This window comes from Scyliorhinus torazame, chromosome 15 (genome assembly GCF_047496885.1).
Source record: "Scyliorhinus torazame isolate Kashiwa2021f chromosome 15, sScyTor2.1, whole genome shotgun sequence".
In the NCBI taxonomy this organism is placed as follows: Eukaryota; Metazoa; Chordata; class Chondrichthyes; order Carcharhiniformes; family Scyliorhinidae; genus Scyliorhinus; species Scyliorhinus torazame.
In genome coordinates, this window is record NC_092721.1 from 62,496,003 (window position 1) to 62,508,665 (window position 12,663).

A 12,663-nucleotide genomic window follows, 5' to 3' on the forward strand; every position below is an offset into this window, starting at 1 on the left:
GGCCCATAGAGTTAATATTTCAGAGCATTAAAGTGTTGGATGTGGGATCATCTCCCCCATCCAGCAATTGTGCCAGGAAAAGTATCCAGGAGCTATTATATTAATGTGCCGTGGTCAACAGGGACACTGTTATGACCTCCTAACAGGTCAGTACCTACATTGTACCAGATTCTGCTCCTACACCTTGGAATACAAATTACTCAAGTGGGGGAGCCCCCACAGGATATTAAACCTGCCCTGGGAGCAGGTCGGGGAAGAGGACCGGAGGGGAGTGGAGTAGAGAGTTATTGTATTGTGGAGTAGAATAAAGCTTGTTGTATCCTGTCTATCTAACTACGTGTGGAATCCTTACCTTTGGTCACAAACACACCCCGGGCAGCACGGTGGTACAATGGTTAGCACTGCTGCCTCATGGCGCGAAGGACCCGGGTTCGATCCTGGACCCTGGTCACTGTCTGTGTGGAACTTCTCTAAATTTAATAAAAAACACACACCCAAGAAGCTTTCTTATGTTGTCAATTTGGTTTTGGTAGATAATAATAATCTGTATTGCCACAAGTAGGCTTACATTAACACTGCAATGACGTGTTATGGGCGAGGCATTTTCAGAACCCCAAAATGTATCATGGAGTTCAACCTACCTCTCCCTTTAATGGATTTGTTGCTTTTCCTGGCACACGGCTTTTTCCCTAGGTGTGGGATTACAATTATGGACACGTGGGTTTTTAAACACAAAACAGTTTATTCCATGAACTCAACTTAACATCTTAAATAAACATTGGATCTCTTAACACCCCTTACTTCAAAGATTGCAACAGTAAATAATTCCTTAAAATGTTCCTTCAAACTTCCAAGAGACTGAACACCTTTAAACAAAATCACATCAGGTTATTATAAGTTTAAATCACCCAAATGATCCAGAGATAGTCTTTCATGGGAGAGATCCAGCTCACTGCAAAACACAGACACACACCCAGTCCTTTTCAAAACTTGCAGCTCTCTGGAAACACACAGACACCAGCTGCTTTTTAAAACTGAATCTAAAAACCTGCAAAACTAAACTGCAAAATGGCTGACCTGACCTCAGGCCCACCCACTCTATGACATCACTGTTTTCTTAAAGGTACATTGCTTAAACATCCAGTTTATAAAGGCACTCTCGCATGACATCTCCCCCCCAAGAAAAAAAAAATAAACCATCAACTTCAAGATGGTTTCATTTTTCACCTTTGCATCATCAATTAAGAAATGTACACAGTGAATATACATTTTCATTTAAAGAAAACAACTCACTCAAACAGATATAATAATATAGTCCATTTTTCTTTGTTCTTCTTCCTCCAACCGAAATCCTTCTTGATTGACAGTCTCTTTGAACAAAGTCTCTGCACGATCTATCCATTCCTCTACTCCTCGGCATTTCTCTTTAGAATCAGATACTTTAGTTCAATCTGACCACAGAGTCCCTTGCAATTCTCCAATACAGGAACATTGGTGATGACAGCTTTCAGGCAGTCAAATGCCTGTTGAAAGTCCGCTGTCCATTGGATTTTTTTACGTTTCTTCAGCAATTCCATCAGTGGAGTAATCACGCCACAAAACTTTTGCACATCTGTTCGATCAAATTCATTCATGTTAAGAGATTGCATTGCCTCCCTTCGTCTTGAGGGTACCGGCAACTCCTCAAGGAAAGTGATTCAGGCTTCTCAAAGTTCACTTTCGGCTAGGTTCATCACCAAACCCACCTCCTGAAGTCGATCGAAGAACTCAATACCAGGTTTTAAATGTTCTTTTCATGTCTGGAAGTTGAAAATAAAAGCAGATTGTCCCACTTTCTCCATGCAGTCCTTCAATGGTGGGACAGGATAAAAGTCCGTTCTTGTAACTGCATTCACCTTTCTATAGTCCACACACAACCGTTGGGTACCGTCTGGTTTAGGTACCATCACTATCGGTGAGCTCCATTGGCTGCAACCCACTTCAATTATGCTATTTTTAAGCAAACTCTCAATCTCTTTGTTAACCTGTGACAATTTTAAAGGATTAAGTCTATAAGAACATAAGAATTAGGAACAGGAGTAGGCCATCTGCCCCTCAAGCCTGCTCCGCCATTCAATGAGATCATGGCTGATCTTTGTGGACTCAGCTCCACTCTCCGGCCCGTACACCATATCCCCGAATCCCTTTATTCTTTAGAAAGGTATCTATCTTTTTCTTAAAAACGTTTAAAGAAGGAGCCTCAACTGCTTCACTGGGCAAGGAATTCCAGAGATTCACAACCCTTTGGGTGAAGAAGTTCCTCCTAAACTCCGTCCTAAATCTACCTCCCCTTATTTTGAGGCTATGCCCCCTAGTTCTGCTTTCCCCGACCAGTGGAAACAACCTGCCCGCATCTATCCTATCTATTCCTTTCATAATTTTATATGTCTCAATAAGATCCCCCCGCATCCTTCTAAACTCCAATGAGTACAGTCCCAGTCTACTCAACCTCTCGACATAATCTAATCCCCTCAACTCTGGGATTAACCTCGTGAATCTCCTCTGCACTCCCTCCAGTGCCAATATGTCCTTTCTCAGGTAAGGAGACCAAAACTGAACACAATACACCAAATGCGGCCTCACCAACACCCTATACAATTGCAGCATAACCTCACTAGTCTTGAACTCCATCCCTCTAGCAATGAAAGACAAAACTCGATTAGCCTTCTTAACCACCTGTTGCACCTGCACACCAACTTTTTGTGACTCGTGCACCAGCACACCCAGGTCCCTCTGCACAGCCGCATGTTTTAACATCTTACCATTTAAATAATAATCCATTCTGCTGTTATTCCTCCCAAAATGGATAGCCTCACACTTGGCAACATTGAATTCCATCTGCCAGACCCTAGCCCATTCACCTAACCTATCCAAATCCTTCTGCAGACTTCCGGTATCCTCTGTACTTTTTGCTTTACCACTCATCTTAGTGTCGTCTGCAAACTTTGACACATTGCACTTGGTCCCCAACTCCAAATCGTCTATGTAAATTGTGAACAACTGCAGGCCCAACAATCATCCTCGAGGGACCCCACTAGTTACAGGTTGCCAACCAGAGAAACACCCATTTATCCCCACTCTCTGCTTTCTGTTAGTTAACCAATCCTCTACCCATGCTACCACTTTACCCTCAATGCCATGCATCTTTAGTTTATGCAGCCACCTTTTGTGTGGCACCTTGTCAAAAGCTTTCTGGAAATCCAGATATACCACATCCATTGGCTCCCCGTTATCTACTGCACTGGTAACGCCCTCAAAAGATTCTACCAAATTAGTCAGACACGACCTACCCTGTGTGAACCCATGCTGCGTCTGCCCAATGGGACAATTTCCCTCCAGGTGCCCCGCTATTTCCTCCTTAATGATAGATTCCAGCATTTTCCCTACAACCGAAGTTAAGCTTACCGGCCTATAATTACCCGCTTTCTGCCGACCTCCTTTTTTTAAACAGTGGTGTCACGTTTGCTACTTTCAAATCCTCTGGGACCACCCCAGAGTGTAGTGAATTTTGATAAATTATCACTAGTGCGTTTACAATTTCCCTAGCCATCTCTTTTAACACTCTGGGATGCATCCCATCAGGGCCAGGAGACTTGTCTACCTTTAGCCCCATTAGCTTGTCCAATACTGCCTCCTTAGTGATTACAATCATCTCAAGGTCCTCACCTATCATATCCTTATTTCCATCGGTCACTGGCATATCATTTGTGTCCTCCACTGTGAAGACTGACCCAAAAAACCTGTTCAGCTCCTCAGCCATTTCCCCGTCTCCTATTATTAAATCTCCCTTCTCATCTTCCAAAGGACCAATATTTACCTTAGCCACTCTTTTTTGTCTTATATATTTGTAGAAGCTTTTACTATCTGCTTTTATGTTCTGAGCCAGTTTACTTTCATAGTCTACCTTACTCTTCTTTATGGCTTTTTTAGTAGCTTTCTGTTGTCCCCTAAAGACTTCCCAGTCCTCTAGTCTCCCACTAATATTTGCCACTTTGTATGTTTTTTTCCTTCAATTTGATACTTTCCCTCACCTCCTTAGATATCCACGGTCAATTTTTCCCCTTTCTACCGTCTTTCTTTTTTGTCGGTATGAACCTTTTCTGAACACTGTGAAAGATCGCTCGGAAGGTTCTCCACTGTTCCTCAACTGCTTCACCATGAAGTCTTTGCTCCCAGTCCACCTTAGCTAGTTCTTCTCTCATCCCATTGTAATCGCCTTTGTTTAAACACAAAACACTAGTGTTTGATTTTACCTTGTCATTCTCCAACTGTATTTTAAATTCCACCATATTGTTGTCGCTCCTTCCAAGAGGATCCCGAACTATGAGATCATTAATCAATCCTGCCTCATTACACAGGACCAGATCTAGGACCGCTTGTTCCCTTGTAGGTTCCATTACATACTGTTCCAGGAAATTATCCTAGGCACATTCTATAAACTCCTCCTCAAGGCTGCCTTTACCAACCTGGTTAAACCAATCGATATGCAGATTAAAATCTCCCATGATAACCGCTGTACCATTTCTACATGCATCCGTTATTTCTTTGCTTATTGCCTGCCCTACCATCCTGTTACTATTTGGTGGCCTATAGACTACTCCTATCAGTGACCTTTTTGCCTTACTATTCCTGATTTCCACCCAAATTGATTCAACCTTGTCCTCCATAGCACCAATATCATCCCTTACTATTGCCCGGATGCCATCCTTAAACAACAAAGCTACACCACCGCCCTTGCCGTTCATTCTATCGTTTCGTACAGTCTGATCCCCTTGGATATTTAACTCCCAGTCGTGACCATCTTTTAACCATGTTTCAATAATGGCCACTAAATCATAGTCATTCACGATGATTTGCGCCATCAACTCATTCACCTTATTCCGTATACTACGAGCATTCAGGTAAAGTACACTTATGCTGTTTTTTATGTCTTTGTTATGAATCCTAACACCTTGATCAGTAACTTTTCGCAATTTATTTTTCCTCTTACCCTTTCTCCTAATTTTCCTTGTCTTTGAACCCATAACTCTACATAATAACCTGTCACGTAACCTGTTGCTTTGATCTCCATTAACCATTAAACTGTCCATTGCTTTACACTTCCCTTCCCCCCAACTTGCTAGTTTAAAGTCCTTGTGACCAACCTATTTATCCTATTCGCTAGAACACTGGTCCCAGAATGGTTCAGGTGAAGACTGTCCCAACGGTACAGGTCCCTCCTGCCCCAGTACTGATGCCAATACCCCATGAAATGGAATCCCTCTTTCCCGCACCACTCCTTTAGCCACGTGTTATCTTCTCTAATTTTCTCAACCCTATGCCAATTGGCACGTGGCTCGGGTAGTAATCCAGAGATTATAACCCTGGAGGACCTGCTCTTTAATTTAGTCCCTAGTGTTTGATAATCCCCAAACAGGTCCACTTTCCTAGTTTTACCTATGTTGTTAGTCCCAACGTGGATCACAACAACTGGATCCTCCCCCTCCCTTTCCAAAATCCTTTCAAGCCGATCAGAGATGTCCCTCACCCTGGCACCGGGCAGGCAACATACCATGCAGGACTCTCGATCTGGCTTACAAAGGATGCCATCAATCCCCCTAATTATAGAATCCACTACAACTACCACTTGTCTTTTTGCTCCCCCCTCTTGAATGGCTTCCTGTACCACGGTGCAGTGGTCAGTCAACGCATCCTCCCTACAGCCCTCTTCCTCATCCACACAGGGAGCAAGTACCTCATCCCTGTTGGACAAGGTCAAGGGCTGAGGCTCCTCAACTCCTAAACTCAGGATCCCCCTACCTGCCTCCCTTGCAGTCACACCACTCTGTCCCTGACCACTGTCCGAATTAACAGAACTTATTCTACCGGGTGTGACTGCCTCCTGAAACAAAGCGTCCAGGCAATGTTTCCCCTCCCTGATGTGCCGCAGTGTGTGCAGCTCGGTCTCCAGCTCATCAATTCTGAGCCGAAGTTCCTCGAGCAGCCAACACTTGCTGCAGATGTGGTCACTGACGGTCTCAATGGGATCCACCAGTTCCATCATCATACAGCAACAGCACATCACCTGTCCAGCCATATTCAACTAGTTAATTAATTTAAATATATTTCTATATTTTAAAAAAATTCTTTATCGAACCTCAAGGACAAACCCGAACACCAACAAAAACACATCCACTCACCCGAACTCAGTCACTCACCTAAACTCAGATGCACTCTGTTCCAATCAGCGCTCCGTGACTAAAGGCACTCCCGCCACACCTTTTGTGCACTCACCTCTCCCACCTCTCCTATATGGATGTTGTTTGATCGGAACAGCATTTCCCACATCTACATCACGTATAGCCATTTTAGTACTTCCCAATTAATCTTCACAAACTTGCCCATGTGATGTCAAGAACTCATTCAGGTCAGTTCGTTTTTCCTCTACAAGGTAACTTAACAATTCAACCCAATTTTTAAGAACATCCTCATTTTCCAATTTAATTTGAGGTATGTCAAATTCACAGTCATCTGGATTTGGTTCGTCACTTTGAGTTAGAATCATTAAAACCACTTTTTTCTCTCCTTCCCTTTCAAAGTACCTTTTAAGCATATTCACATGACACACTCGGTGAGTCTTCCTTCTATCTGGCGTTTTACCACATAATTCACCTCACTTAATTTCCTTTCAATCTGATATGGTCCACAAAACCTAGCTTTTAAAGGCTCCCCTACCACTGGTAACAACACGAAAACTTTATCCCCACTGGCAAAACTACGAACTTGGGATTTCTTGTCCGCGACCCATTTCATCACATTTTGTGCAACTTTCAAATGTTGTCTAGCCAATTCACCTGCTCAATTTAATTGTTCCATAAAATATGACACGTAATCCAATAGTGTAATTTCCGATTTCTCACCCACCAATTTTTCCTTAATCAATTTAAGTGGTCCTCTTACCTCATGACCAAAAATTAGTTCAAAGGGATTAAATTTGGTAGACTCATTAGGTGCATCCCTAATTGCAAACAATACGAATGGGATTCCTTTATCCCAATCCTCTGGAAAATCTTCACAATACGCCCTCAACATTGTCTTTAATGTCTGATGCCACCTAACGCTCCCTGCGATTCTGGATGGTATGCAGTTGATTTAAATTGTTTTATTCCTAAGCTATCCATAACTTCTTTGAATAACTTTGAAGTAAAATTTGTTCCTTGATCCGATTGAATTTCTGTGGGTAGTCCATATCGAGTAAAGAATTTAGGTAACTCCTCCACAATACCTTTAGCTGTAATATTACGTACTGGAATGGCCTCTGGAAACCTAGTAGACACATCCATTATAGTCAAAAGATATTGATTCCCACTTTTCGTTTTAGGATGCGGTCCTACACAATCGATTAGGACCCTTGTAAAAGGTTCCTCAAATGCTGGAATGGGTATAAAGGGCACTGGTTTTATCACTGCTTGAGGTTTCCCTATCACTTGACATGTGTGACATGATTGACAAAATTTATCTACATCTTTATGTAGTCCAGCCCAATAAAAATGTTTCTGGATTTTAGCTTGAGTTTTCCTTATTCCCAAATGACCTCCCACTGGTACCTCATGTGCAGCTCGCAACACCTCCTTTCTATACCCTACTGGCAATACTACTTGATGAACTTCTGCCCACTTTTCATCCGCCTGTATATGTACAGGTCTCCATTTACGCATCAAGACATCATTTTTACGGTAATAACACCCTGGTATAATCTCAGATTCCTCTTCCGTATATGCTTTCTGATATATCCATTTTATTTCTACATGTTTCTGTTGTAACTCTGCCAATTTTCCTGAACTAAAAATATCCGCCTCATCCTCCACCTGTTCTTGTTCTTTTTCAACCATCTGATCAAAAATCGTTTCTGATAATTGCACTTCCACTTCATCTTCACTCTTTGATTTCTCCTCTTGTCTTAACCTGTGATTTTGCAACCTTGTTACTACACAATCCGGAAAAATCGCAGGATATTCGTCCTTCAACACTTCAGTTGTCTGATTTTCCACTGGCTTATCAACCACAATAGGCATCACTCCCACCTACGATCCAGCTATATCATTACCCAAGACAAACTGTATTCCTGGACAAGGTAGTTTATCTATTACTCCTACTACCACTTCACCACTCTTCACTGGACTTTCCAACCTTACCTTGTATAATGGAACACTACTCCTCTCACCCTGAATTCCACATATCACCACCTTTTCTGGCAACATTCTTCCCAAACTACATAATTCCTCATCTCTTACCATTAAAGATTGACTAGCCCCTGTATCTCTTAAAATTGTGACTTGTTTACCTGCTCCTCACGAGTAAACTTTACCCACACAAATAAATTCTTGAAATACATCTGGCACCTTAACAATTACTTCTTGAACAGGCTGTATAATCGTGTGCACCTCCTTTGCTTCCCTTGGGCTTTCCTTTACCACTTTAACAAACCACACTGTCTTATCCTGTTTTACCACATCAGCCTTCCCAGTGCTCTTCTTCAACCACCAACACGGTGACTTTACATGGCCAAGTTTATTAGTGAGAACATCTGAAACTTTTCATTTCTTTTCCACCCTCCTGGATTTCTTTTTTAATCTGAGGTACTCTCTTTATTGTCTCCCATCAGATCACCTTTACCTTTACCACGAGTATTTCTCATGTCCCCAGTTTCTATCCCTCACCGGCTGAAACTGATGTCGGAAACCAATCTTTGATTTATGAATTAATTCATAATCACCTGCCATTTCCGCTGCTAATCTCGCAGTTTTAACCCTCTGTTCTTCCACAAGTTCGCACTATATCAGGAATTGAATTTTTAAACTCCTCCAAAAGTATAATTTCTCTGGGAGCTTCATACGTTTGGTCGATTTTCAAAGCCCTTATCCACCCATCAAAATTACTCTATTTGAGCCTTTCAAACTCCATGTATGTTTGACCAAATTCTTTCCTTAAATTTCTAAACCTTTGTCTGTAAGCTTCAGGCACTAGCTCATATGCACTTAAGATGGATTTCTCCACCTCCTCCGGTAGTGATGCAAACACTTCACTAGATCTACCTACCAGCTTTGTTTGAATCAGTAACATCCACATGTCCTGTGGCCATTTCATTTGTTTAGCTACCTTCTCAAATGAAATGAAAAAGGCTTCCACTCCCTTCTCGTCAAACCTTTGCAATGCTTGGACATATTTAAATAGATTCCCACCAAGCCGTCGACTATGACGCTCTTTCTCACTATCTTCATCACTATCATCCAACTGTTTACGTCTGCCAATTTTAACTGATTGTCATGTTTCATGGCCATTTTCTGAAGTTCAAACTCCCTCTCTTTATCTTTTTCCCTGTACGAAGTCTTACAACACCAGGTTAAAGTCCAACAGGTTTGTTTCGATGTCACTAGCTTTCGGAGCGCTGCTCCTTCCTCAGGTGAATGAAGAGGTCTGTTCCAGAAACACATATATAGACAAATTCAAAGATGCCAAACAATGCTTGGAATGCGAGCATTAGCAGGTGATTAAATCTTTACAGATCCAGAGATGGGGTAACCCCAGGTTAAAGAGGTGTGAATTGTACCAAGCCAGGACAGTTGGTAGGATTTCGCAGGCCAGATGGTGGGGGATGAATGTAATGCGACATGAATCCCAGGTCCCGGTTGAGGCCGCACTCATGTGTGCGGAACTTGGCTATAAGTTTCTGCTCGGCGATTCTGCGTTGTCGCGGGTAAAGAGGAAAGAGTCGAATTGGACCCCTCCGGAAGGCCGCTGCCTTAGACTCGACATGTATGCTCAAGCCGTCAGGAGTCGCGTCAATGCCAGATTCATCAGTCGCATTCACAAGACAGCCCCGAACGTCACCCAAGCACAACGCAATGCTTCTGTCGCGACACGACGGACTTCCTACAGAAACTCAGCACCCATGGACCAGTTGAACCAGGAACATTCCTCGTCACAATGGACGTCTCGGCACTCTACACCAGCATCCCCCATGACGACGGCATTGCTGCAACAGCCTCAGTACTCAACACCGACAACTGCCAATCTCCAGACGCAATTCTGCAACTCATCCGCTTCATTCTGGATCACAACGTCTTCACCTTCGACAACAAGTTCTTCATCCAGACGCACGGAACAGCCATGGGGACCAAATTCGCACCCCAATACGCCAACATCTTCATGCACAAGTTTGAACAGGACCTACTCACCGCACAGGACCTTCAACCGATGTTATACACCAGATACATGGATGACATTTTTTTCCTTTGGACCCACGGCGAAGAATCACTGAAACGACTACACGATGACATTAATAAGTTCCATCCAACCATCAGACTCACCATGGACTACTCTCCAAAATCAGTTGCATTCTTGGACACACTCGTCTCCATCAAGGACGGTCACCTCAGCACTTCGCTTTACCGCAAACCCACGGATAACCTCATGATGCTCCACTTCTCCAGCTTCCACCCTAAACACATTAAAGAAGCCATCCCCTATGGACAAGCGCTCCGTATACACAGGATCTGCTCAGACGAGGAGCGTAACAGACATCTACAGACGTTGAAAGATGCCCTCGTACGAACAGGATATGGCATTCGACTCATCGATCGACAGTTCCAAAGCGCCACAGCGAAAAACCGGACCGACCTCCTCAGAAGACAAACATGGGACACAACCGACAGAATACCCTTCGTCGTCCAGTACTTCCCCGGAGCGGAGAAACTACGTCATCTTCTTCACAGCCCTCAACACGTCATTGATGACGATGAACATCTTGCCAAGGTCATCCCCACACCCCCACTACTTGCCTTCAAACAACCTCAAACGAACCATTGTTTGCAGCAAACTACCCAGTCTTCAGAACAGTGACCACGACACCACACAACCCTGTCATGGCAATCTCTGCAAGACGTGCCAGATCATCGACATGGATACCACTATTACACGTGAGAACACCATCCACCAGGTACGCGGCCAACGTTGTCTACCTCATACGTTGCAGGAAAGGATGTCCCGAAGCGTGGTACATTGGCGAGACCATGCAGACGCTGCGACAATGAATGAACGGACATCGCACAACAATCACCAGGCAGGAATGTTCCCTTCCAGTCGGGGAACACTTCAGCAGTCAAGGGCATTCAGCCTCTGATCTCCGGGTAAGCGTTCTCCAAGGCGGCCTTCAGGACCCGCGACAACGCAGAATCGCCGTTGTCTTTCTGGAACAGATCTCTTCATTCACCTGAGGAAGGAGCAGCGCTCCGAAAGCTAGTGACATCGAAACAAACCTGTTGGACTTTAACCTGGTGTTGTAAGACTTCGTACTGTGCTCACCCCAGTCCAACGCCGGCATCTCCACATCTTTTTCCCTGATCTCTATCTCCCTTTTTCTTTTTGTTCTGCTAGGGCTATTCTTTCATTTCTCCTTTCTTCTCTCTCCTTTTCTTTTTCCTCTCTCTTTCTTTCTTTTTCCTCTCTCTCTCTTTCTCTTTCCTCTCTCTCTCTCTCGTATGCCAGCCGCTTTAATTCTTTCTCATGTTCCATTTGTTTAATTTGCAACTGAATTTTTGCCATTTCTAATGAGTCAAACTCTGTCTCAGGCAACTTTAAATGCTTAACCACCGCCATAATTACCTCATCTTTTCGCATTTTGTCAGGTAATGTTAACTGCAATGTTCTTGCCAAATCTAACAGTCTGCTTTTTGTTTCTGTCCGTAAAGGACTACGTGTAACATTCTCCACCCCCAATAACTTCTGAGCCTCTGAAAGAGCCATTGTTCACAACACTCTTCCCACTTAAACTAAAATACCACACCAGAAAAGCAACAATCCTTCACTGTCTTTAAGTTCACAAAAGACAATCCAATAGATGGACTTTTATCCCCCTTGAGCCCCCAGTTGTTATGGGCGAGGCGTTTTCAGAACCCCAAAATGTATCATGGAGTTCAACCTACCTCTCCCTTTAATGGATTTGTTGCTTTTCTTGGCACACGGCTTTTTCCCTAGGTGTGGGATTACAATTATGGACACGTGGGTTTTTAAACACAAAACACTGTTTATTCCATGAACTCAACTTAACATCTTAAATAAACATTGGATCTCTTAACACACCTTACTTCAAAGATTGCAACAGTAAATCATTCCTTAAAATGTTCCTTCAAACTTCCAAGAGACTTAACGCCTTTAAACAAAATCACATTAGGTTAAAGGCTTCACTATTATAAGTTTAAATCACCCAAATGATCCAGAGATAGTCTTTCATGGGAGAGATCCAGCTCACTGCAAAACACAGACACACACCCAGTCCTTTTCAAAATTTGCAGCTCTCTGGAAACACAAGACACCAGCTGCTTTTTAAAACTGAAACTGAAAACCTGTAAAACTAAACTGCAAAATGGCTGACCTGACCTCAGCCCCACCCACTCTATGACATCACTGTTTTCTTAAAGGTACATTGCTTAAACATCCAGTTCTTAAAGGCACTCTTGCATGACAGACGTTACTGTGAAAAGCTCCAAGTCGCCACATTCCGATGCCTGTTGGGTACACGGGAGGGAGAATTTAGAATGTCCAAATTACCTAACAGCACGTCTTTTGGCACTTGTCGGAGGAATC